Source organism: Balaenoptera physalus (assembly GCF_965194825.1).
Source record: "Balaenoptera physalus genome assembly, chromosome: 12".
Classification (NCBI taxonomy): Eukaryota; Metazoa; Chordata; class Mammalia; order Artiodactyla; family Balaenopteridae; genus Balaenoptera; species Balaenoptera physalus.
Window position 1 is genome coordinate 48,678,392 of NC_138897.1, and position 26,928 is coordinate 48,705,319.

Sequence of the window (26,928 nt, forward strand, 5' to 3'; positions counted from 1 at the left end):
TATTAAATCCAAGGAGGATATTAGTGTCAAGGGAAGCATCTTTTTGGTTTTATTTTTCTACAATATATAATGTAATGCTTTTAGATAATTCAAACGTAAAAATTCACACATAAATTAAAATGATTTAATTAAATACATGTATATATTTATCTTCTAGAAAATACAAGATGATTCACTAGAAGAAAATCTACATTTAGCTCAAGAGTATCAGAAATTACAGAATGTATTCTTAACAGTAAAGGACAACTATTTCAACCAATATGAAAAACAGCTATCACTTGATGGTTCGATTCGAGATAAGAAACAGGTAGGTTTTTCATATTTTTCTAAAATAATGATTTACTTGACATATGTACCACAAAAAGTAACAAGTAGTCAGTCATGGGGTCTCCAGTCTTATGGTGGTCTTTTATATGCCACCAAATGGCATGTTTTCGTTTTGTAAAGTTTTGTTTTATATTTTTATCAACATTCTGAAGTTGAATTTTGAAAGAATATTTGAGAAATGAAAAAGCATACTTTCTAATCCACAATTTTATACTAATTTGCTTTTAATTATTGTGACCTAAACTACCAAATATTTGTAATACAGATTTAAATATATTATCATATATTTCAAATTTCAGTTCCATATGTAGGTAACTTTCCATGATATACCTTTAATTCTTCCTCATGATGTGTGGGCTCCATATTTTGGTTCCTATTTTCTTATTAAATATGAGGCTTAATTAGAAACTTGGAGAAACTTGACCTCTCTGGTTTCTGGAAATCACCAGAAATTCTAAAATATTTTGTAAAATCTTCTATAATACTAAAAGTGGAAAAGGAAAATACACAATATGCCCACAAATCCAAAAGCAAAGAGAAAGGTCCATTCGTAGAGTGTTAAGATACAGCCACTTCCTCTATATTCTTCTCCAGTTACTCCTTGACAAGAAAAGTTATTTTCCTTTGAATCTTTGTTTCTTCCCAGAATTTAAATTTCAAAAACTAGAGGCATGATTAATTTTTAACGATTCACCTAGCTGTAAAAACCAGTAGATTGCTAATGAATCCTTTCTCCTGTTGTCACCGAGATTACTACACTATCAATTAGTAGCTTAAAACTTCAGTACTATATTTACTATTATGGAATATTGGGAAGACAGAAGGCCAGGATTTGAGTGTAAGCTCTACCAATTACTAGCTCAGTGATCTTGGCAAGTTATTTACCCTTTATGACCTCAGTTTTCTCATCGGTAAAGTGAAATTTACCTCAGAGGAAAATTTTGATTAAGAATAAAAAAGAGACCAACTGCCATAGTTACTTTGAAAATAAAATTACTATGCAACTGTGAGTAACTATTACATTACATTCATCTACTATGCTGCTTATAAACACCCTTTGTTTCCCATCCATCTACTCTCACGCAAGTTAAAGCTTCCAAATATATTGGGAGAGAGAGTGTGTATTTTTCTCTTAAAAATTTGTATTGAAGTAGTAGCAAGATGAAGGTAGATCAAGAAATAAGTGTGTTTGGGAAAGAACTAAGAATACAGCTATATGCCAAAATTTTAGTGTCCTCAAACCATTGTGCAGGATTCAAAGAAAGGATATCAGTGCATCCATGGAGGTTTTGCCAATCACTTCACGCATTTGACATTGTTATTGAGTTTAAACATATTTCATTTGTTGCTGATAATTGAGGAGGATAAAAGAATCAATGGCTATACTGTATTCCCTTTTCTAACCAGGAGGGAAACAAAAATAAGTTTTTATCTATAGTTGTTATCAGTTTGTATAGAATCCTTTGGTGGCAAATGACAAATAAATTAGATACCTGCCTAAGTAGTGAAGAATTCATGCCTTTAAGAAAGATCCCTAAACATAGTATTTCCATGGTAAGAACCAAGTTGTCTTGATGTCATTTTTGGAATTAAAGCACATCCTGATTCAAGAGCCAAGGAGTGAGAGCCTGGTATGAACAGACAGTAGAGCATGCTAAGAGACTGGGTTTATGTTTGTGATGATCCCTCAAACGAATCACTTTTAGCACACCTGTTTCAGGGAAACTTTCAAAGATTTATTTGTACTTCCAATCATTTTTCATTTCCATTCTTCAGCGATGGAGGTCATTAAGTGCAGGCTGCCCTTGTCGGTGTCATGTAGGATCAATTCGCTGCAGTGGACAGAGAGGCCTTATTGATGCTGTTAAATCTGTCAGTGAGAAATCATATGTCATTAGCGTCTAATGCACTGCTTACAGGATGGAATTCGGCCATCAACACCGAGAAAACCCTTTAATATTTTAGTCCATTCTCTTGATAGTGCAGCATTTCCCTTGACCAGTTTAGTTTAGGGTACACGGAAGCGCTGCTCAACCTCTGATTCCCTTGTTGAATTTTCTTATCAGATAAAATGGAATTTTTTGTATCTCTTTCCTGGTTTAGAATAATTTCATTGACTCTGAACATACGTTCCGTTTGGCAGGGTAAATAATTATATTTCACTTACCATGCTTCTTAGGGAGTATTATTCTTTTTATGCAAATTATGCACTTTTCTACTTCTCAGTATTTTTAGACCGAGAGTAGCAAAGAAAGCTTAATGGAAGAGTAAAACAAATTAAGTACAAAAAATAATGTCCCCTTCCTTACCACAAATTTATATACAGGTGGCTCAAATTTTAGAATGTTATAGTATTACTTTTGGTGATAGAATTGTGTCTGCTTCTTTTGCACATGTTTCTTGACACTTTCTTGTATGTTTCCTTTTTTTAATTTTACCCTTTAAAAATCAGAAACAAACAAAAACAATTATGCAAAATTCTTATTAGCCATGTTCATGGGTTATGATAGAACAGAATTTAGTCTAAAGCTTCTCAGATCTCGAAATTTAAAATCACACTAAAGAGGAATGAAGGAAAAATAACCAAAAAACAGGTTGTATTTCTATGTGAAAATGGACATTTTCGTCATTTTCGTTGAAAGATTTCAGATATATTTTTCATATATTCTTTTTTTTAAAAAAACATGAATATGTCAATAAAATTACCATGTGTTTGTTTTAATTGCTATCTCAAGTTCTTCAGGCCTGCAAAGAAAGGTAAGCTAAGCAAGCGTGCAAATGTTGATGGTTCTGTTGGCTGAAAACAAGATCTGTTCCAAAACTGGTTAAAATATATTTTAGTTCTTTTATAAACCACTTATAAAGCTTAACCTTTGCCCTACTCCAATTCTCAGTGCTTTCACACTAAGGGAATACAGATTATGATAGAATCAGTCAGTGCTTAAGAAGCACTTACGTGGACAGGTATCTGTGCCATGCAATTTGCAAACATTATCTTTGAAATGTCCCTCAGTAATCCTAGAAATTTTTCTATTATTATCATTATTATCATCATCTCCTATATAAGATATAGAACTGAGATTGAGTGTGTCACATGATAACCTGAGTAGAGGAAGACTTACTGAGATGGAAATAGAACTCAGAATTTTCCTACATCCAACCATTTCATAACCATGACACTACCTCTCTACTATAACATTACTGAACAATTCTATACATGTCTCATTGGGTTTAAAAGCATGTAAAAGCCACGTAAAGTATGCATTATGTCTCTAGTGTCCAACTGAAACAGATTATTTGATTCACTAATTGCTTTTGTAATTTCATCACATTGAAGCCACTTTTTCAATGATGATTTTCCAATGAGGAAAGGACTGCCTACTTAATTAGAAGCTATTTAATTTCCATAAGTATTATAGATAGGTTTCACAACTCTTAAATTGTAAAACCTTTGGACTAGGAGTGCCTTTAGAAATTTTACCCATCTCTTTAGAAGACTGTGTTACAGATGAGGAACCTTAGGGCCTGAGTGGCTCAGGGATTTAATACATATACAGTTAATTAGAAGAAAAGTTGGCCTAGGACACAGTTGCCTTAACTTAGGTTCAAATGTTGTCTCCAAGAGACTATAGATGAGCATGTGCTGTGATATTTTTCCATGGTTTGAAGGGACCGGTAGCTGAGAAGTAATGAGTAACTGCCATGGATATGCTCAGATTGGAGCATCACCTTTTAGTGACCTGATCTTGTGAAGGAGTCATGTAGGGACATGAATCAGAGGACTACTCTGGAGCTCTAAGGGCTGATTCTGGACCTCACAGAATTCAAACACTTCATTCATTCAATTATTCAAAATAAATGATTAATCATCCACTGTACTGACAAAGGTACAATAAAGGGCACAGGAATATACCACCTCATCTCAGCTTCCATGCTGACTGCTGTAATCCCCAGAGTCCAAGGGATTCTTTCCTAGAATAGACCATAGAATCAAAGCCCAACAACATCCTCTCTTCACCCAGCCAAAGGACAAATCATGAATCTTTGCTCTTTAATCTATATCACCTCAGCCTCAATGGACAGTTTCCATCATAAATTCTCAAAAATATTGTATCATTCAGAGATCTCATTAGCACATTTTCTCTTTCCTTTTTCAGTTTTCAAACGTGGGTTTCCTCTAAAACTCTCTTTACATTGATTGGGTGAGAAGTCAAAGTCAATTCTAGCAGTGAAAAAAATTATTTTCCTAAAGAAAATGTGAAAGCTGTTTTAGTTCTCATTTTTATAAGTATTTCATATTGCTTATTATCTTGCACGTATTAAAAATAGGCTTTGAGTGGTGATTTTTATGTGCTTGTTTCAAAGTCGATAGAAATTCATTTCTTTGAAAGGAAAACCGTAATTTTAAAATAATTTTTGCCTACAACAGGTATGTAATGACTTTGTCAGTATTTCTTCCTCCCTCTCTTAGGACACAGGTATATGAGCATGTGTGCACACACATAAACACACACAGTTGTTCTAAAGGAGTTACCACACTTCATAGACTAATGAGCTTGAATTACATTCCTACTGTCCCTTTCTCTAAAGAACTCTCAAGAGACCTCTGATCCCTGAGAATGGAATAGACCACTCGTCATTTTTGTTTTATCCTAATGAATCTCCCTTTTGCTGTCCAAACCCCATGATAAAAACACCTAAAACTAACTATATATTTCCGGATAATACTTCAGAAAAGTCAGCTTGGCTTAAATCAATCTAATTCTTCAGTCTAATGCCAATTTTCAGTGAATTGTAGATTTATGTATCTTTTATGCAATTTTGAGAAGATGATCTTCTGGTAGAGTTATATGGCAATAAATAGCTTTTTAATGATAGCAACACCTTGAACGTGATTTATTGAGTGTGATGGGATCCCTGATATACCAAAGACACTCAAGGTAAAATTTTGTATACATACATACATATATATATATATATATATATATATATATATATATATATATATGAGATGCCTCCCCTTGGAACACCGACAGGTTTTGGCACACCGTCAACAGTGAGGACCTATCAAGAATAAATCAGGCTGCTTAGAAAATCAAAAAAGTTTGAGAGACAACCAGGAGCCTAGGGCAAGTTTTAATGATAAGTTTCAACTACACAAGGCCACTCCTTCAAGACCGGGAGAGGTAATACATAGAAAGTGTTTTGCCTAATACATAGGAAAAAACACAGAGAGTCAAGCACAGTGAGAAAGGAAAGGAATATGTTCCAAATCAAAAAACAAGATAAAGCCTTGGGAAAGACCTTAATGAAACAGAAGTAATTTTCTTTTCCTGATAAAGAATTCAACATAATGGTCATAAAGGTGCTCACCAAACTCATGAGAAGAATGGATGAACACAGTGAGAACTGCAACAGAGAAAATATAAGAAAGTACTGAAGAGAAGTCACAGAGCTGTAGAATATGATAAATGAACTGAAAAATACTCTAAGGGGGTTTAACAGCAGACCAGAAGGAGCAGCAGAAAAGATCAGGATCTGAAAGACAGGACACTGGACCTCACCCAAACAGAGCAGCAAAAAGAAAAGAGTTTTAAAAAGTGAGACTAGTTGAAGGGACCTATGGGACAACATCAAGCACAATAACATTCACATTAGAAAGGTTCCAGAAGGAGAAAAAAGAGAAAGGGGCAGACAATATATTTGAAGCAATAGTGGCTGAAAACTTTTCTAACCTGCAAAAGGAAATAGACATCCAGGTCCAGGAATCCCAGAGAGTTCAAAATAAGATGAACTCAAAGAGACCAAGACACATTATAATTAAAATGGCAAATGTTAAAGAGAGAATTTTAAAAGCAATGAGAGAAAAACAACTTGTTGCCTACAAAGAAAAACGCCCTAAGACTATCAGCACATTTTTTCAGCAGAAACTTTGCAGGCCAGAAGGGAGTGAAACAATATATTCAAAGTACTGAAACGAAAAAACTTCCAAAGAAGAATACACTACCCCAGCAAAACTATCATGAAGGAGAGATAAAGAGGTTTCCAGACAAGTAAAAGCTAAAGGAGTGCATCACCACTAAATCAGCCTTACAAGAAATGTTAAAAGGTACTTCATAAGCTGAAAATAAATGGCACTAATTAATAACAAGAAAACATGAAAGCAAAAATCTCACTGGTAAAGGTAAATATATAGTAAAGGTAGTGAATTAATCATTAATAAAGCTAGCATAAAGGTTTAAAGACAAAAATAGTAAAGTTAACTAAGACTACAATAATTAGTTAAGGGATATATAAAATAAAAGTTGTAAAATGTGTCATCAAAACCATAAAACTGGGGGGAGTAAAAATGTAGAGTTTTGGAATGAATTCAGTTTTAACTTGCTACCAGCTTAAAATAGACTATTATATACATAGTATGTTATATGTGAACTCATGGTAACCACAAAGCATAAACCCATAGCAGTGAACTCATGGTAACCACAAAGCATAAACCCATAGCAGATACCCAAAAGAAAATGAGAAAGGAATCTAAATATAAGACTAAAGAAAGTCATTAACCACCAGGAAACAGAGCAGCAGAAGAAAAACAGAACAGAGAGGAACTACAAAAACAGCCAGAAAACAGTTAACAAAATGGCAAAGTGCAAACCTATCAATAATTGCTCTAAATGTAAATGGACTAAATTCTCCAATCAAAAGACATAGAGTGGCTAAATGGTTACAAAATAAAAACAAGACTCATCTTTATGCTACCTAGAAGAAACTCACTTCAGATATAAGGACACACACACACTGAAAGTGAAGAGATGGAGAAAGATTTTCTGTGCAAAACAGAAATGAAAGGAAAGCTGGTGTAGTTATACTCATATCAGACAAAATAAACTTTAAAACAAAGACTGTAATAAAAGACAAAAAAGGGCATTACATAATGATAAAAGGGTCAACCCAACAAGAAGATGTAACATTTGTAAATACATATGCACCCAACATAGGAGGACCAAAATATATAAAGCAAATATTAACAGACCTAAAGGGAGAAGTGGACAGCAATACAATAATCATAGAAGACTTTAACACCACACTTACATCAATGGACAGATCATCAGACAGAAAATCTGTTAAGAAAACATCAGACTTAAATGATACATTAGACAAGATAGACTTAATGGATATATAAAGAACATTCCATCCAAAAGTACCAGAATACACATTCTTCTCAAGTGCACATGTAACATTCTCTAGGATAGATCATATGTTAGGCCACAAAATAAGTCTCAATAAATTTAAGGCTGAAATTATATGAAGCATATCTTCCAACCACAATGGTATAAAACTAGAAATCAATTACAATAAAAAAGTGGAAAACACCAATATGCTATTGAACAACTTTTGGGTCAACAAAGAAATAAAAGGAAAAAGTTTAAAAATACCTAGAGACAAATGAAAATGGAAATATAACATACCAAAATATGGTATGTAGCAAAAGTGGTTGTAAGAGGGAAAATTCATAGCAATACAAGCCTACCTCAAGAAATAAGAAAAATTTCAAGTAAACAGTCTAACTTTACACTTAAAGGAATAGAAAAAGAAGAACAAATGAAGCCCAAAGTTAGTAGAAGGAAGGAAATAATAAAGATTGGAGTGGAAATAAGTAGGGACTAAATGACAGTAGAAAAGATCAATGAAACTAAGAGCTAAGAGCTGGTTCTTTGAAAAGGTTAAATAAATTGACAAACCTTTAGCTAGACTCATGAAATAAAAAAGAGAGAGGCTCAAATAAATAAAATCAGAAATAAAACAGTACAAGTTACAACTGATACCACAGAAATATAAAGGATCACAAGAGACTGCTATGAACAATTATACACCAACAAATTGGACAACATAGAAGAAATGGATAAATTCTTAGAATCATAAAATTTTCCAAGACTGAATCAGGATGAAATAGAAAAATCTAAATAGACCAATTATGAGTAAGGAGATTGAATCAGTAATCAAAACCCTCCCAACAACAACAACAAAAAAATCCAGGACCAGACAGCTTCACTAGCGAATTCTACCAAACATTCAAAGAAGATTTAATACCTATTCTCAAACTCTTCCCAAATGAGGGAATGCTGCCATACTCATTTTATGAGGCTAGGCACCCCAATACCAAAATCACACAAAAAAGAAAATTATAGGCCAATATCGCTGATGATCATAGATGCAAAAATCCTCAACAAAATATTAGCAAACTGAATTCAGTAATACATTAAAAGGATTATACACCATGTTCACGTGCGATTTGTTCCAGGGATGCAGGATAGTTCAGCATGCAAAATCAATCAACATGATACACCACATTAACAAAATGAAGGACAAAAATTATATGATCATCTCAATAGATGCAAAAAAAGCATTTGACAAAATTCAACATACATTTATGATAAAAAAAATTCAACAAAGTGGGCATAGAAAGAATATATCTCAACATAATAAAAGCCATGCTTGACAGTCTCACAGCTAACATCATACTCAATAGTGAAAAGCTGAAAACTTTCCCTCTAAGATTGGCAACAAGACAAGGATGCCCACTCTCACCACTTTTATTCAACATAGTTTTGGAAGTCCTTGCCAGAACAATTAGGCAAGAATGAATGAGTGAATGAATACATGAATGAATAGATAGATAGATAGCATCAAATTGGAAAGGTAGATGTAAAACTGTCATTATTTATGGGTGACATGTTTTTGTATATAGAAATCCCTCACAACTCCACCAAAAAATATGTTAAAACTAGTAAACAAATCCAGTAAAGTGGCAGAGTATAAAATAAGAAAGAGAAATTAAGAAAATCCCATTTACAGTTGTATCAAAAAGAATAAAATATCTAGGAATAAATTTAATCAAGGAGATGAAAGACCTATACACTGAAAACTATGTCATTGATGAAAGAAATTGAGGAAGATGCAGAGAAATGAAAAGATATTCCATGCTCATGGATTGGAAGAATTAATATTGTTAAAATGTTCATATTACCCAAAGCAATATACAGATTCAAAGCAATCCCTATCAAAATTCTAATGGCATTTTTCACAGAAATAAAACAAGCAATCCTAAAATTTGTATGGAAACACAAAAGACACTGTGTAGCCACAACAATCTTGAGTAAGGAAAACAAATTTGGAGGCATCATGTTCTGTGACTTCAAACTCTATTACAAAGCTATATTAATCAAAACAGTATGGCATTTGCATAAAATAGACACATTGGTCAACGGAACAGAATAGAGAGCCCAGAAATTAACCCACTCACTTATATTCAAGGAGCCAAGAATGTACAATGGGGGAAGGATGGTCTTTTAAATAAGTGGTGTTGGGAAAACTGGACAGCCACGTGCCAAAGAACGAAACTAGACCACTGTCTTATATTTACACAAAAATTAACTCGGAGTGAGTTAGACTTGAATGTATGACCTGACACCATAATACTCCTACAAGAAAACACTGGCAGTAAACTATGTGACACTGGTCTTGGTGATGAAGTTTTGGCTTTGACTCCAAAAGCAAAGTCAACAAAAGCAAAAATAAGCAATGGGGTTACATCAGACTAAAACTCTTCTGCACAACAAAGGAAACCATCAACAAAATGAAAAGACAACCTACTGAATGAGAGAAAATATTTGCACATATATCCTGTAAGGGATTAATATCTAAAATATATAAAGAATTCATAAAACTCAATAGCAAAAAAGACAAACAATTTGATTTAAAAATGGGCAGAGGATCTGAATGAACATTTTTCCAAAGAAGACATACCGATGCCCAACAGGCACATGAAACGATGCTTATCATCACTAATATCAGGAAAATGCAGATCAAAACCACAATGAGATATCAGCTCACACCTGTTAGACCGGCTTTTATTGAAAAGATAAGAAGTAACAAGTGTTGGCAAAGATGTGGAGAAAAGGGAACCCTCATGCACTGTTGATAGGAATGTAAATTGGTACATCCACTATGGAAAACAGTATGGAGGTTTCTCAAAAAATTAAAAATAGAGCTGCTGTATGATCCAGAAATTCCACTTCTGGGTATTTATCCAAAGAAAACGAAAACACTAATTTGAAAAGATACATGCACCCCTATCTGCATAGCAGCATTATTTACAATAGCCAACATATGGAAACAACCTAAGTGTCCATCGATGGATGAATGGATAAAGAAGATATGGTATATACACACAATTAAATACTACTCAGCCATAGAAGAGAATGAAATCTTGCCATTTGTCACAACATGTATGGACCTTGAGGGAATTACTCTTAAGTGAAAGAAGTCAGACAGAGAAATATAAATACCACATGATTTCACTTATATTTGAAACCTAAAAAACAAAACAAACTAAACAAAACCAAAATCATAGATACAGAGAACAGAATGTTTGTTGCCAGAGGGGAGGGGATTTGGTGAGTTGGTGAAACAGGTGAAAGATGTCAAGAGGTACAAACATCCAGTTACAAATAAGTCATGGGGCATGTAATGTGCAGCATAGTGACTATAATCAATAATATTGTAGAGCATATTTGAAAGTTGCATGAGAGTAAATCCTAAAAGCTAACTTTGTATGGTGCTAGATGGCAACTAGACTTACTGTGCTGATCATCTTGCAATGTATGCAAATATCAAATTTTGTACACCTGAAGTGAATATGATATTATACGTCAGTTATACCTCAAATTTTTAAAAAGATAACTATTGAAAAATATTGTGGACAGATAGACATTAAAAATATTTCCCTTTGTCAGCTGAAGGGTAACCCTCACAGCTTTTCTATAAAAGTTATCCTGAATATGACAGATGTCCCTTTTTAAATTTTGTACTATTCCATCATAGTAGATCACTGATTAAAAAAAAAACTATAACCACAGCTAACACATTATCTGAGAAAAGGAAAGATAATACCACAGTGAATAATATAGCTTTAGAATTTTTGAAGTTGAGTCAGATATAAAATCATTCTCAAATTATTTCCTTTGGTGCTGGTAATCAGAATTGTGTTGTCTTTCAAGGAAAAATCCTCATTTTAAAGAAATATATGCAATGTACTCATAGGTTATTGAGAAAAGTATATAAAACAAAGCTACTATCTGCATGATGTACATAGAAAAAGAGCAAAAATGTTATCTGTAAAAGCAGAAAAGAATTTGGCTTGCTTGACTTTTTGTATCAAGCATGCTACAGCAATCTTTTGATTCTAATATGAAACTATAGTAAGGATCATTGCACTAATGCATGAGGATTTGTGATAATGTTGCAGAAATTTCACTGTCAAAACTGAACTGCAGTGTAATGACTTTTGTTATCATGGTTTCTAATAACTATTCAGCATGAATTGACCCTACATATGTTTTGCTGCAATAATGTGTCAGTAACTCAAAAAGCTAAAAAGGAAATTTAAAAAAGTCAGTACAATACTATGTATGACTTCATGATAACCTTTCTCCATTCTTAATATTGTTAAAAGCATTACAACACAGATACTATGTAAACTATAGGATCACATGGAAATAAAAGCTTAGACACATTGTGACAGTTCTAACTAAATATACCTAAAAAGTACTCTGCAAGAAAACATGTTCTCCTGTGTTCACCCTGAGAACTAGTTACTGACTGGTCCCTTGCCACTGAGGAGTCTTTTACTCTCTGGTGTAGGGAACCTTTGATATGTTTCTCTTCTCCCCACAATGTGTTAGTTTCTTCTTCTTTTTATGAGATATCTCTCTCTTCTTTCTTCCTTTATCTTTGCATCTTTCCTTCTTCATTGCAGTATATTTTCACTTCAGTATCTCTTTATTGTATTAAATAAGAGAAAATAAACATAGTTAGTGTCTGTTACACACCTCCAGTGTGGCAGTCACCAAGCTACGCATTTACAACCTGTGTGAAGCATTGAATGCTGCACCTACCCTATCATAGTTAGTTATGGATAACATTATCATTAGTATTCTATTCTTATTATTTAATTTATAAAAACTCTATGAAACAACTGGACATATTCTCATTTTTCCTCAGGAAACTAAAGTCTGCTGTAACAAAGTACCACAGACTGGGTAGCAGAAACAACAGAAATATATTTTCTCAGTTCTAGAGGCTAGAAGTCCAAGACCATGGTGTCAGCAGGGTTGGTTCCCTGAGGGCTGTGAAGGAAGGATCTCTTCCAGGGCTCTGTCCCTGGCTTGTAGATGACTGTCTTCTCCCTTTGTATTTACACTGTCTTCCCTCTTTACACGTCTGTCTAAATTTCTTCTTCTGATAGTGACACCAGTAACATTGAATTAGGGACCACCCTTATGACCCCATTTTAACTTAATTATCTCTTTAAAGAGCTTATTTCCAATTACAGTCACATTCTGAGATCCCGGGGGTTAGGATTTCAACATATGAATTTGGGGGAGGGGATACAATAAAACCCATAACATGTGCTTTCTTGTAACTTAAGGCCACACTGCTTTTAAGTGGGAAGCAGTGCTGGAATTCAAACCTAGGCCAATTGGACTCAAGCCCACAGAGTTTCTGCTACCCCACAGCTTCTCTTATAGTTTTTTTCTCTGCCCTGCTCAGCCTATTATTCATATACCATATATCATTGCCTCTCTTCAAATGAAAAAGTATTTCAATTATAAATACTTTGTAACACCATTGTACTGGGCAAGAGTATGACTAAGCAGTGCCTAGTAATGAAATACTTTTTGATGGAGAGATTTTATGCTTTTACACAGGAAGTAGCAGTTCACTTATGTTTCTGAACAATGGTCAGAGATCCAAGCAAAAAAGTTCCTTTCTCACTAAAGAAACTTTAAAATGCCCGTCCCATTGCCTCAGACTGGAGAACATGTATTTGCCAAAATGGATGATCCTAATCCCATAGGAACTGCAGCAGAAATTAAGATGAAGACATAGGATACACATGTTAAAAAAAGAGAAAGAGAGAAAGAGCAGCTCCAAGCAGCTGCTAGTATTTGCAAAGAATACAGAGGGAAGCAAAGCCTTCTGTGGAAACTTGATGATAGAGCACCAAGCTTGGGAAACATGGCATCATGACTAGAGTTAGACACACACACACACACACACACACACACACACACACACACACACACACACACACACACACACCCTAAAGTACCAGGAAATAATATCATAAAGAACATTATAATAATTCTGAAAAGACAGACTGATAACAAATATATCGTACAAATAGAATTTCTGCCAAACACAACAGAGATTTGGGGAAAAAATAAGAAAGATACTGAGGGCTGATAAGTAGAAACTCCCATCCCTAAAAGAGCATTGGAATGTGACAACACAGAAAGGGAGAAATTGTGGTAACCCTCCTCCCTAAATCCCCAAATATCCTGCTATATTGGAAGTATGTGGGCTGAGGTAAGGGCTACCACAGTGAATCCCCTCTCAGACTTGAAGATCCAGCTTCTTAAGAGCAATATTTGCTAACTTGGATGGGATCTTTCTTACGTGGGGATTCGAGGACTGAAGGTACCCGTCCTGGGCACCTGTGGACAGTCCATCTGAAGTCGCTGTAGCGATTGTGCACCAGTAGCAGTCCCGAATGCCTGTGTGAGAGAAAGGCCTGGGCTGCCCCAAATAAAGAGCCAGCTGCTCTTGGACTTGTCTCTAGTGATGCCTCAGCCAGTTTTCAGTTTCAAGGATACAGAAATAATTCCAGAATGGATCCATTTAAAAGAAATGTAGTGCCTACAAAGGAAAATAATATCACACTAACTTCAGACTTAATATCCTCAGTGTTTTATGACAGAAGACAGAAAAAATCTACATAAATTTATAGAACAAATTAAGGCACTCAACAATGCTGAATCTGGGCAAATTATTGTTTATGTGATGGAAACAGAAAGGTATTTTTGAATGAGCAAACAAACAACAAATACAGCAAGTTTTAAAAATCCAGATGGCCAATAAACATAGGAAAAATGTTTCTACCTCTCTAAAAATTGTATACATACAAATTAAAATGACGTACACATTTTCAACTCTTCTTTTAAACAGAACATCAGTGAGATTGATTATACACAATGATGGTAGGGGAGAGTGTGGGAAAAGAGACATTCATAAAAGATGAGATTGTTTGTCCATAACCAAATTCACCATCTTACCTGCATCTACTCCATAGTTGCAGTCATTCTTCCTATTAAAATGGTAGTACTTCCGCTCCTAACACAGAAAAAGCCCTTCACGTGTGCTCTGAATTTCATCCCCTTTCACCTTCTCACAGCCTTTATTCATATAATTTTCCATCCTCTCTGTATCCTCAGATTTTTCCTCTTCACTGGTTTATTCCCATCATCGTACAAACATGATCTAGTATTTACCATCTCTAAAACCCTCTTTTGATTCCACATTCCGTAGAACCCTTCATTTTTTAATAAAACTTTTGGAATAAATTATCTGCATTTACAGTCTTTACATTCTCTTTGCCTTTGAAGTACCGCCTCAATGACTTCGATGATGTCAAATCCAGTAGTATATATCTGACCTCATCTTACTCAGTCGCTCACCAGTATTCAGTCACTTTTAGTCATTTGCCTTCTTGAAGCATCTTTTGCTGTGGTCAGGACACCATGGTCTCCTCATTTTCCTCCCAGCTCCCTGGACACTCTGTATCTCTTGTATTAGCAACTCTTACTTTGCTCAGCCTCCAAATATTGGGGTACTCCAGTGCTCAGCGGTAGGATCCATTGACTTTTTTATTGACATCCTTACTTTAGGTGGATGCCTAAATATGGATGAAGTGCACAACCATAATTTTGAGCAAAAGAAGCCAAAGAGAGCACAAACTGTATGGTTTTTTTGTTTTTGTTTTGTTTTGCTCTGTTTTGTCTATATAAACAGACCAAATTAAGCTTGCTGTTAGAAGCCAGGAGAGTAGTTACCCTGGTGGTAAGTAGGGACAGGAAAAGGACATAAAGGGGGTTTGGGGGATGCTGGTAATGTTTTCTTTCCTGATCTGAGAGATCTGTTCAACTTGTGAATAATTCGTTGAGCTATATACTTACGGTGTATATGCTTTAATGTAAGTGTACCATAATTAAATTAAAACTTAAAATCATCCAGTGACTTACCGCCATATTCAGAGTCAAATGCAACTTCTTGCCCTGGCCTCCTAGGCTGCATAACGTACTCTCTCCCTCCCTCACATCACTCTCTCACTCACCCCACTCTGCACTAGCCACAGGCTATTTTTTGATCCTTGACCCCCGGATTCATTCTCAGTATAAGGTCCTTGAAATTTCAGATCCTTCCAGATGTACATTTCTCCCCACATTTCCTATACTTGTCTCCTTCTTACCATTTAGCTATCACATTAAAAGTCCCCTCTGAAAGCAGCTCTCACAGAGCCCCCTAAAGTTGTCCCTCGCCTGCCCACTCTCATGTCACCTTATTTTATTTTCTTCATAACACTTAACACGCTACTATTTTATTTTATATTCATTTGTTCATGGTCTGTTTCTGCCAACTGAATGTAAGCTCAATAAGGGCGAGAAACTTATTATCTTATTCATGGCCATAACTCTAGCACCTAGAAAAGTGCCTGGCAAATATTTTTTCAGTTACTGGATGATCGTTCCCAGTGGGTTGTCTAACAAGATATTTATGCATACCCACTGAGACAGCATTTCTACTTCTGGGGCTTTATAAGAAATAATCTGCAAAAGTCTGCAAAGATATGTATAATGATGTTGATTATAGCACTGTTTCTAAAAAGGAAAAATGTCAGCATATTCAATGCACGGCCATATAGAATTGTCTAAGTATATAATAGAAATGGTATACAATGGAGTATTATACAGTCTTTAAAAGGAGTAAATAGCCATGGTACATATTTAATTAAAAAACCAAGCTATAATTCAACATGTACTGTATGATTCCTGCTTTGTATTCCCATATGTATTAGATTTTACTACATTTATTTCTAATGGTCTATCTAGAAAGCTATCTTCCAAAAGTTAGCAGTGGAAGGCTGTGGAAGAGTTTCACTCTCTTCCTGATTTCTTTATTTGTTTATTTTGTTTATATAATGAGCATTTATTATTTCATGACATAAAAATATAAAGCAATTTTATGCTATAAAATAAAAGATAAAAATTAATAAGGGCCTTGAAACAAGAAGTGGGCATTCCAAAGTAAATATCATGGGACTTTGAAAAATGTAGGACAGCCAGAGAAAATCTAGAAAAATCCAGACCAGCTAAAATCCCAGATATCCCCAGCTCCCACTGTAAATTCTTTTTACTATAGTTCATTTGCTTTGCTTATTTAAAATAAGTATAATTCTCATTAGAGAATATGGGTTCAGTTATTGTCGGAGGGTTTGTAATCTTTACAGTCTGAAGTAATAACACCTTTTATAGGAATTATTCTATCTTTATACAAGGATAAGGTGTATCCTACATGACAGTTGGAACCAATGTTGAAAGAAAGAATAGGAAGAACCCTACTGCATCCCTTAAAATATATATTTATAAATTTAAAATCATTTTATTTTTCTGTGGTGATGCCACACATACACTTAAGAAATAAGGAAACATTTTAATCTTCTTTCAGTTAGAAACACCTGAAGTCAATACAAACTTGAGTGTGATTCTGTCTCTGATAAAAGCTTGGGAAAGTCACCCAGCCAGTCTATTTCCTCCAATTCTCTTTCCTTTTTCACTGTATAGAGGTTACTGTGGAGATTATGCATGAAGATGTATGTGATAGCCTAGCATAAGGGTTTCCGAATAGTATATCCTCCTAAATATTTGTTGACCGTAGGCTAGCCTCCTCATTTTGTGATTGCCTTATGGGCACCACCTTCAATTTCTTTTACTTCCTGAAACACTTTCAAGGGAGCTGTCCTCATATTTTCTCTGTATTACTTGTGTTTGCTGGCTTTTAACGATGTTTTTAAATGTAGCTTGAATCCTCTAATTACAAAAGTAATAAATACACAAGGCAGAATGTTTGAAAAACACAAAAATGATCAAACTTTATCTTTGAATTCATTAAAAAGTATGGTATCAGTGACTAAAACTGGAAACAAGTATCTTGATGGTGACTACCTAAGACGAAAAAAAGGCAAAAGGATTTTTTTTTTTTAAGTCCTTGCATGTCTTACTCCTTTTAAGACTTTCCTGTGGAGTGCTGGTGATTTTTATAGTAGCACCACATTGTTGATTAATATTCTAATAAGACAGATTTCTTCAAAGTATCTGTTTTTTGTGTTTATATTATTCCATCCTTTCAATTTTTATCTCCTATTTATACTGATTAAGTCAATTTATAATTATCTAGAGATTGGTAAGAACACTCTAAATTACTTAATTCAGATCATGTAATAGCAGTTGACAAAATGGTCCCCAGGACCAGTTCCTGGGAGCTGCATCAAAATATTAGTGCAACTTGAAGTTGAAATTTCAATTATCCTTTAATTGAATATTCAAGCATGTTGTACATCCACCCACCTAAAAATAATGTGGTTAAAGTCATATTTTCTCAAGTTTGTCAATGCAAATGTGACGAAGAGCAGATCCCAGGACCTCCAGAAAATAAAATGGATTGTCACTATCATTTTTCCTTGTCTCTGCGGCCTGTAATGCTATCACAGAACAAGATTAAATGGGGCTGGCATGATTTGCTATTCAGAAAACCATGTTGGTGTTTCATGGAACCCATCCTTTTCCAGGTGATTAGTATTTGATTGATTACTTCTTCTGGTGTCTTCCCAGGTAACCTGGTAACCAAGTTCAAGTCTTTTACCTCTTTAATAAGACATAAATATTTTGTCTTTTCCAAATTATTTTAATTAAAAATTTTAAAAGCCCTTAAGATATTGCAAAGATTTCTATTATCCTGATTTTCATACAGACAGCTGATTTTCCTATTGTGATTTTTATAGACAGCTCTTTTTGCTTTTCTGTTAAATGTCTACATGGCTAACTTATTCTCCTCAGGTGTCCATCCTTTCATCATGGCTATTTCACTCTGATCAACAGTTTACAACTAAATACTTTCTCCTAAAAGGCAGTGGTGAACAAGTCATCTAATGCCAGCCTGTTTGCTGCTCACTGTATAAACCTCTTCATTCAATAATTCACTATAATTAAACAAATACTGATGGAGCACATACTATTTTCCTTCTCCGTCTTTCAGTATAGCAGTTTATTTTCTAATGCTCTTCCCTAATTGATTTGAATTTATTTCCATATTTATGGTTCTTTGTTGATAATAACTCCTGTTCCATCTTTGTAATGTGTCTCTAAAAATCTGTGCCATATTTTCTTTAGCATTTGTCTTTATTAATCAGAATTAATTTAAATTTGAAGCACTTTCCCTTTGTCTTTAATGCCATATAGATTTCTGAGTTTAACCAATTTTGTCTATTGCTGTTTTCATTGCCCTTCCAGTACATAGCCAGATTACATTTCTTACGTGGTCTCTTGCCAGTATCCTAACCTAGCTAATATGTACATTCCTAAAGGCCTTTGTCTTAATCTTCTTTACTTCATTTTAGAGCATCTGCTGTACTAGATGGAGGGATAAGACAGATGGAAGATATGCATGGTGTCCACACATAAGGGACTGGCTAGTAGACTTCTTTTTAATCTTCCTTTACCTTTGAATTTATTTCATTAAGTCATTATCATATGATTCAAGATTTACGTCTACAGTCATTTCCTCAACTATTTCATAGAACAAACACTAAAAATGTTTCCAAAGTGATAATGTCTCTGAATTACTTTTCCAGAGATCTGGGTAAAATCCCCCACTGCTATGTGATGTGAATCAGAAATTTCCACTAAACCAAGGTGTAATATTCTGATAATAGTCACCTGTAGATGTCCACCTTGGCAAATTTTGAATATCTGTAAAGAAACACATCAGCAGTATCGATGATCTACAATTTATAGATTATCTAAAATATCACACTTATCTGGTTATGCATTTGAACAGCTATGTGTATTATATAGGAATTTACTTTAAAAAAAAATAACACCACTTTGTGAAGACCTGGCTGAGCTCCGTTTTCTCATTCTAATCCCCACTTGCCTCATCTCCAGTGTAATCCATACCAAGATTTGGTATTTAAAATTTTCCATTTAGAGAGTTTCTCTACAGAAGTAAAATGAATGGTTAAATAGAGAGTATATGCTATCATGAAGCCTTCTGAAATTACTTAAGAAAATACCAGAAATAGATTTTCAGATACTCTCCTTTCTGTCCAATATCAAAATAAGTGATCAAGCAGAGAATTTAGACCCACTGGTAAATTTAAAGTAAAATTTGTAGATTATATATTATTCAGAAAAAAAACTTGGCAGTGTATTTACTTTCATTTACTATTTCTATTTACATTTCATTGAGGGGAGAATATTATATTATTTTAAGATAATGAGTTAAACAAGTAATCACTAAATTGATCCACTTACATATTTTCTTAATGTCCATGTTTTAGCAATTAAAAAATTACAATTCCAGAATCTATCTAGTTTGGGGTTAAAAAGGAAATGGGTAAGATATTAGAAGTAGTGTCATAAAACTTAATTGTAAAAATGTAGATTAAAAAGGTAACCATGTCATTCAAATTGAAGTAAGCCTGATAACATAGCTGAAATATTTCCATGTTTTAACGGACCGGAAAACATGTTAAATAAACATGTAACTGTTCTAGATTTTAGGACATATAATTTTCTAAATGTAAGCAAAGTATAAGATTTTTCTTTGGCATAAAAATCAAAAATACGCAAAAATGTGGATATGTAATAGAATAGGCCATTTTTTTATATCACTTGGTTATGGGTTTAATAAATGTTTGCTTTTTATTACTTGTTGATTTTTGCTTTGGTTTTGGTGGCATTGCCATTAAATTTTCTGCATTTTTCCAGTTTGTGTAAAAATCAGAGTAAACCCATATTGAGAGAAATAGTCTATTTTTATAAAACTTCCCATACATGTGCATCCACCACATATTTTCTCAAAGAGACTTCAAATTAACAAGCTTTGTACAGTGAGAAAGTTTGGAGTCCACTTCAACATAACTGTTTTTCCTTAAGCATCAGGTTCAATGTCTCCACCAATGGTGGGAAAGTTATGGCTGAGCCCAGATTTCAAAACTCAGCAAGAATGTGCTGCTTCAGAAAACTAAAAGGAAAAAAAAGAAAAAAGAAAAAAATTGCAAACCTTTTGTGGGGTAGGTAGAGGACATACAATTGCTTATTCATTTATTCCAAAATCATGTTTGAGGAAACTCAAACTCTGCTGGCAGTGAAATTCAAAGACAAAACAATGCCTGTATCTTGGAGGAAATTGCCTAGCACCATTAGCAATGGAGTTTCCTCAAAAGATGTTATAAAATCTCTGTGGTGAGTATTTTTAATATAGTATTAAATGGAAATTCACTAATGGCTAAATTTATTTGATACAGTAAAATAAATCTCCATAAAACATCATTTATCAATCAGAAACTCACATTAGTTGGCTCCTTTTGAGTGATGCTATAAAGACTTATGTTGATAAATAATTTACGAAGTTGTTTAAGAAACTAAAATAAACTTGAGACTCCTTATCACTCATCCCAGACTTCACAGAGAAGTAAAGACTTGTACTGGATGAACATGGTAGAAGAGGCACATACTTCAGAGAAAGGTATGCATAGGCTTAGACCAAAATATGGGGACATTGAATCAACAGGGAGCTTCAAATAATTATTAGGTAGAAGGGGTGCAGATGGCATCCTAGAGAGCTGGACAATGGGGAAAGGTGGATCAAAGACCTGGAGAGTTAAATAAGGCAAATCAGGAAGAATCTTATAAGCTGGGTCTGATAGCTTTGAAACTTATCCCTCAGGCAGTGGAAAGCCATTGAAACATTTTAAGCCTGGCCTGGGCATGGCATGACCAAATATATGTTTTAGAAAAATCACCCTTGAAATAGTATGTAGATAGACCTGCAAGATTTGAACTGGAGGCAGGAAAGTCTACTTAGGAAGTCATAAAATATTCCAGGTAAAAGGTAGTGACCGACTATACTGACACAATGGCAACGTGAGGAAAGTGAACGATACAAATTGGGAAAATTTTTAGGAGGTAACAGCAGAAAGACTGAGGGTGAGAAGTAAGAGAGTAAAATGAGTCTGACGTTCATTAAGCAAATTTGTATGACTTCTTTCTGTATTTAAGGCATTGTGCCAGTCACCAGAAGCATAAAAATATCTTTGGTTTGGGTGATTGTGTAAATCCCGGGGCAAATTACAGGGATGCCTCATATAGTTGAGGAGTAGGTTTCAGATAGAAAAGAATGTATTCCTGTCTGCATGCGTTGAGTTTGAGAAATTGATGATGCAGAGTAAGCAGCTGTCAATACCAAATTACAATACAAGTAAAATACTGAAGGTAGAGGATAAATCTCGGAGTCTGGAATTGAAATTGTTTGGTTCTGCCTTTGTATTATTTTTATCAGAATTTATAAGTATCATATTTATGATAAAAATTTTAACACTTATGTATCAAGTCTTTTTAAGTGTTATACATGTGTTTTCACAGTTAATCTCCAAAACTGTGTGTTATAGGAATTATTACACCCATTATACAAATAACTGTGCCAAGCTCAGGATCACTCTGGACTATGAATATATATTTTATCTGTATATCCTTTTCATTGAATATTATACCAAATCCTTGTTTAAGGATTGTTTAATCCTTATTTCCTTCCTTAATAAACATTCAAATTCTTAGTGCTTACAGTTTTAATGTGTTCACTTTCTTCCTAATCTTTCCCTTTCTCTTTCCTCTCCACCCTCTTCCACTTCGCCTCCCTCCCAGTCCCCCTCCCTCTTTCCTTTCCTCCCTCCCTCTTTTCCTTCTTCCTTTTCTTATCTCCATGATAGATATTTAATAGGTTTTTACTATCCAAATTGTACAATGATACTAAAAAGTCAACTTTCTTTTTGGTGTCATACAATATCCTGATTAATATTTTCTTTGTCTTCCCATATCTTTTTTGAAGCCTGTGCTAAGATTTGGGCATGATCTCAGTAGCTCCCCCTTTCAAATAATGGTATCTAGGAACTCAGGCACACTGAACAATGTTAACCAGTTACTGTTCTAAAACAAACTAACAAACAACAACAAAAATCCCTAAATTATCAGGTAATATTCAAAAGTCTAGTATTTTCTCTTGGAAAAAATGTAAAACAAAAGGATAGTTACCAGGAATGAGAACAATCACATGTTGGTGAAGAAGTTGTAAGTTGGTAATTGCTTTCCTTTACCTTTCAAAAAATGGTAGTTAGAACATATTTTATTCAGTTTTTTAATAATTTTTCCAGTTTTATAAAAGAAAAAGAAAATTTGTTCTTTTTTTTTGGTTAGACCAAGTCTATAGCTAAATAACACAATTTTCTGGGGGGGGAAAAGTTCTTCTTTTATAAAATAACAGGATGCACTGGACATATGTATACCTGACTGAAACAAAGTCTCACAAAATAATTCTTTTGTTTTTAATAATAGCTTTATGAAGGTATGATTCACATATCCTAAAATTTATCCTTTTGAAGTATATTCAGTGGGTTTTTGTATACTCACAGAGTTGTGTAACCATCACCACTATCTAATTTTAAATCATTTTTATCACCCACCAAACAAACCCTGTACTCATTGGCAGTATTCCCCATCCCTGCAGCCCAGCCCCTGGCAACCTCCAATCTGCTTTCTGTCTCTATGGATTTCCCTATTCTGGATATCTTATTTAAATGGAATCATATAATATATGATCTTTTGCAACTAACTTATTTGACTTAGCATAACGTTTTCAAGGATCATCCGAATCATATTTCTCTACTTCATTCCTTTTTATTGCTGAATTATATTTCATTGTACGGATAGATCACATTTTGTTTATCCAGCCATCAGTTGATGGACATTTGGGCTGTTTCCACTTTTCAGCTCTTCTGAATAATGCTTCTATCAACATTCGTGGTTTTGTGTAGACATATGTTTTCATTTCTGTGGGATATATAGCTAGGAGTGGAAATTTACAAAAATTATTTACAATACTCTGTAGAGCTCACAATTTTTGGTGTTCAGGTACAGCATACCATTTTCCATTCTCCCTCTTCTTTACCATTTCATTTTTAAATGCTAGTTAGGTCCCTCTAAACTGATATAACTTTAAATGAGTTACAACCCACAATTTGAAAAACCCTGGGCTGGATGATTCATGAGGGTTTTTCCAGATTTAACATGACAGCACTTTATATGGCCTTATTGTTCTAGGTGCTTCGTAAACAGTTTCCATTTAGTGTTTGTAACAACCCTTAGAAGCAAGTGTAACTAGCCCCATTTTATGTAGGTGTAAACTGAGAATCAAATAAATAAAATAACTTTGCCTCTAAGGCCCATGCTGTTGTGTGCTTTATTGAAATAGCATCCAGCTACGTTCAGTTGATCCTTTCAATCTTACTGAGTCGTCTCATAGTCCTCCCAGGTTGGTCATTTGAATGTCCTTGGATCCTTACTTTTATTACCTGGCTGAATAAGAAATGTCTTTTAGCCTACTTGCTTATTTATTTGTTTGTTTATTTACTATAAAGTTTACATTTTTCTTTTTCTGTCTGTATTGTTAATATATATTTATTACACAAAATATGAAAAATAGTGAAATTAAAAAAATCAAAAACAATCTTTCTAAACACCTGCAATCCCAACATGAAAACATTTTTAGCTTCATGGTATATATACTTACAATCTCTCTTTTAACAAACTGGACTCATCCTGCACATAATGTTCTACAAATTGGAAAAGTATTCATAATACATGATTGAGTATATTTGCTTTTTACTTTATACTAGAGTCTATCCTTCGTCAATAATGTACTTCCCTTGACTACTGAGTTTACAGCCTCTTATGCCTGACTCTCTTTTGTTTCCTTCCCCAAATTAGCATGAAATTAGATTTTCCAACTTTTAAACATTGGGAGTTTCTGGATCTCTGCCAGTGTCCTCTCAGGAACAACTCCCAAGATTCCCTAATCTTCTCACTTTTAGCTAATTTATTACTTCTCCCACAATCTATTCTGATTATTTCCAACTTTGCCCCACTTTCCAGGCTTCTCTTTTTCTTCAGAGAGGGATTGTGAATATCACTTTTAACAAGGACAATTTAATGCCTCTGCCCATTTTGTGATTTTTTTTTTTTTTACCAGTGCCAGTTGGTAACTTTCTAGAGAATTTGCCAACCCCAATTCATAAGTTTGAAACCACATTTGAGGACCACCTCAGTGACAAACTGATTAAAACTTTAATTATTGGGTCAGGGGGAGGCAGAATCAAAGGATAGCTTGTAGTAATTCTTAAAAGCTAAGAAAGTCCCTGCATGCATTTTGGATTATAAATTCTTGAGAACAGGAATGACTTTTAACTCAGCCTCTTTCCTGGGACGCAGGTGGTGTTCTGTAGATCTTTGCTTGATGATTGTAAGTGAACTGACCCCATCTCATCCCTTCTCCCTCCACCGAGATAAAGGCAGAAGCCAGATGGTGGTAGTATTCACATTTCAATCACAGGTAGTGAGTAGCATGGTCATATGTACCCAAGGAGGCAATTTCTTTTTTCTCTTTATTTAACAAGCATTCTTGAGTTCTTGTGGTAAACCTGTCTCCATAGTAGGTGCTCATAAATTGCTGGTAGGAGGAATTCAAGATGATTAGAAGTCTGTGTCCTTCCCTCATTGCACGTATAACCTCACTGTGTTAGGCAGAACCTTTCCACAGTAAGCAGTAGAGAACAATCACAAGGAATAGGAAGTGAAAAATAAGATTGGGGTTTTTTTCACATGAAAAATATTCAGTGATTTGTCATATTTATTTGATTTGAAGACATAGGTCATGGGAATATTCAGTGCAAAGTGGATTCAGCTCAGGATGTCTCATCTAAATGCAAAGGGCAGAAATAAGTAATAATCATAGAAAGGACTGTATTTTCGCTGGGATAGAGAATGTGAATAATTACACATAAAGGTCGAGAAAAAGCATCAGATGCCTTGCTCTGATGATCTGGCTTTAAAGGAGACATCCTGGTAAGATATTTTAAGTTGTAGAACATAAATAGCATATTAAAATCAGTATTTTAATTTAAAATCATATTTTCATGAAGACAGCTCAAAGATTTCATGTATTAGTTACTTTATAAACCAGTGGACAAAGTATTTTCCTAAAGAAACGAATACAATTTTAAAACTAAAGGTTGTTGGGACTTCGCTGGAGGCGCAGTGGTTAAGAATCCGCCTGCCAATGCAGGGGACACGAGTTCGAGCCCTGGTCTGGGAAGATCCCACGTGCCATGGAGCAGCTAAGCCCGTGCGCCACAACTACTGAGCCTGTGCTCTAGAGCCCTCGAGCCACAACTGCTGAACCCGTGTGCCACAACTACTGAAGCCCACGCACCTAGAGCCCATGCTCCTCAACAAGAGAAGACACCGCAATGAGAAGCCCGTGCACCGCAACAAAGAGTAGCCCCGCTCGCCGCAACTAAAGAAAGCCCACGTGCAGCAACAAAGACCCAACACAGCCAAAAATAAATAAATAAATTTATTTTAAAAACCCAAAAACTAAAGTTTGTCATAAAATGTTATCCAAATAAGTTAAAAAACTAAATTGTATTTTAAATTGTTACATAATTTGAAGTACAAATACTTTTTAGAACAGTAAACCTTATTTTACTTTTTCTGGCACTGCTTTGACTGTGTACACAGATTGTTTCACTTGTGTGTTTTTTCTCTCTTTTTGACTCTTTAATCTCTGAAGGCAGAGATCCTATAACCTATTTTTTGTATCTACTTACATCTTAGATATTCTCATTAAATGTTGATTGAATTGAAGTCCCCCTCGAATGTTACTTTTATCCCTGAATGTTTATTTTTATCATTTTGGAGTTATTTACCTTTCTTACAAGGCATAGACTGAGTATATTCTTAATTTGTTTTTGGTTTTTCGTAAAAAAAGAAAGTACGGTTTTAATCACAAAATGTTACCTATATTAGTCTATCATTTCAGTCTGTTCCATTCTCCGAGAATGGAGCCCTCAACCATTTGAATCAGCGTAATAAATGTGCCCCATAAATGAAACAAAAAGTGTTTCTTTACTATTATCTAGGTGACATTAGACCTTTCCACAGGTTACAGGCACTGATTTGGGATAATGGAACAAATCTGTGGGGAAAGCCATCTCAGTATGTGGACTATGTGAATGGATTATCTTATGGATCAAAGCCTCTGATTTTCAGGCTGATGTCCAGACACCAGATGGCTTTAAAATCCTTTCATCCAGAACACTAGCAGCCTGCTTTAGTCACATTGCTCTTGCTAATATTTGTAGAGCATCTATTTGGTCCCCAGTGCATGCACTTATTATTCTATTAGGCAGACATTATTCCTTTTGAAGTTAGATCACATGGTTCCTGGGCTATGTTGCAATCATTGACATTAATCACTATTTGTCCAGCCTGAGGCTGTAAAGTTCCTATATATGATATATGCATCTTCTAGGAA

General features: G+C 34.5%; 1 long non-coding RNA gene across 1 annotated transcript; it reads right to left on the reverse strand.

Moving 5' to 3' along the window:
- Window positions 1-446: 446 nt before the first annotated feature.
- On the reverse strand, window positions 447-23,053 carry LOC309639228. Its single transcript, XR_014251535.1, has 2 exons — window positions 6,836-23,053; window positions 447-6,797 (listed from the first exon to the last, which is right to left on the reverse strand). It is a non-coding gene; the product is annotated as an uncharacterized lncRNA (long non-coding RNA).
- Window positions 23,054-26,928: the final 3,875 nt, after the last annotated feature.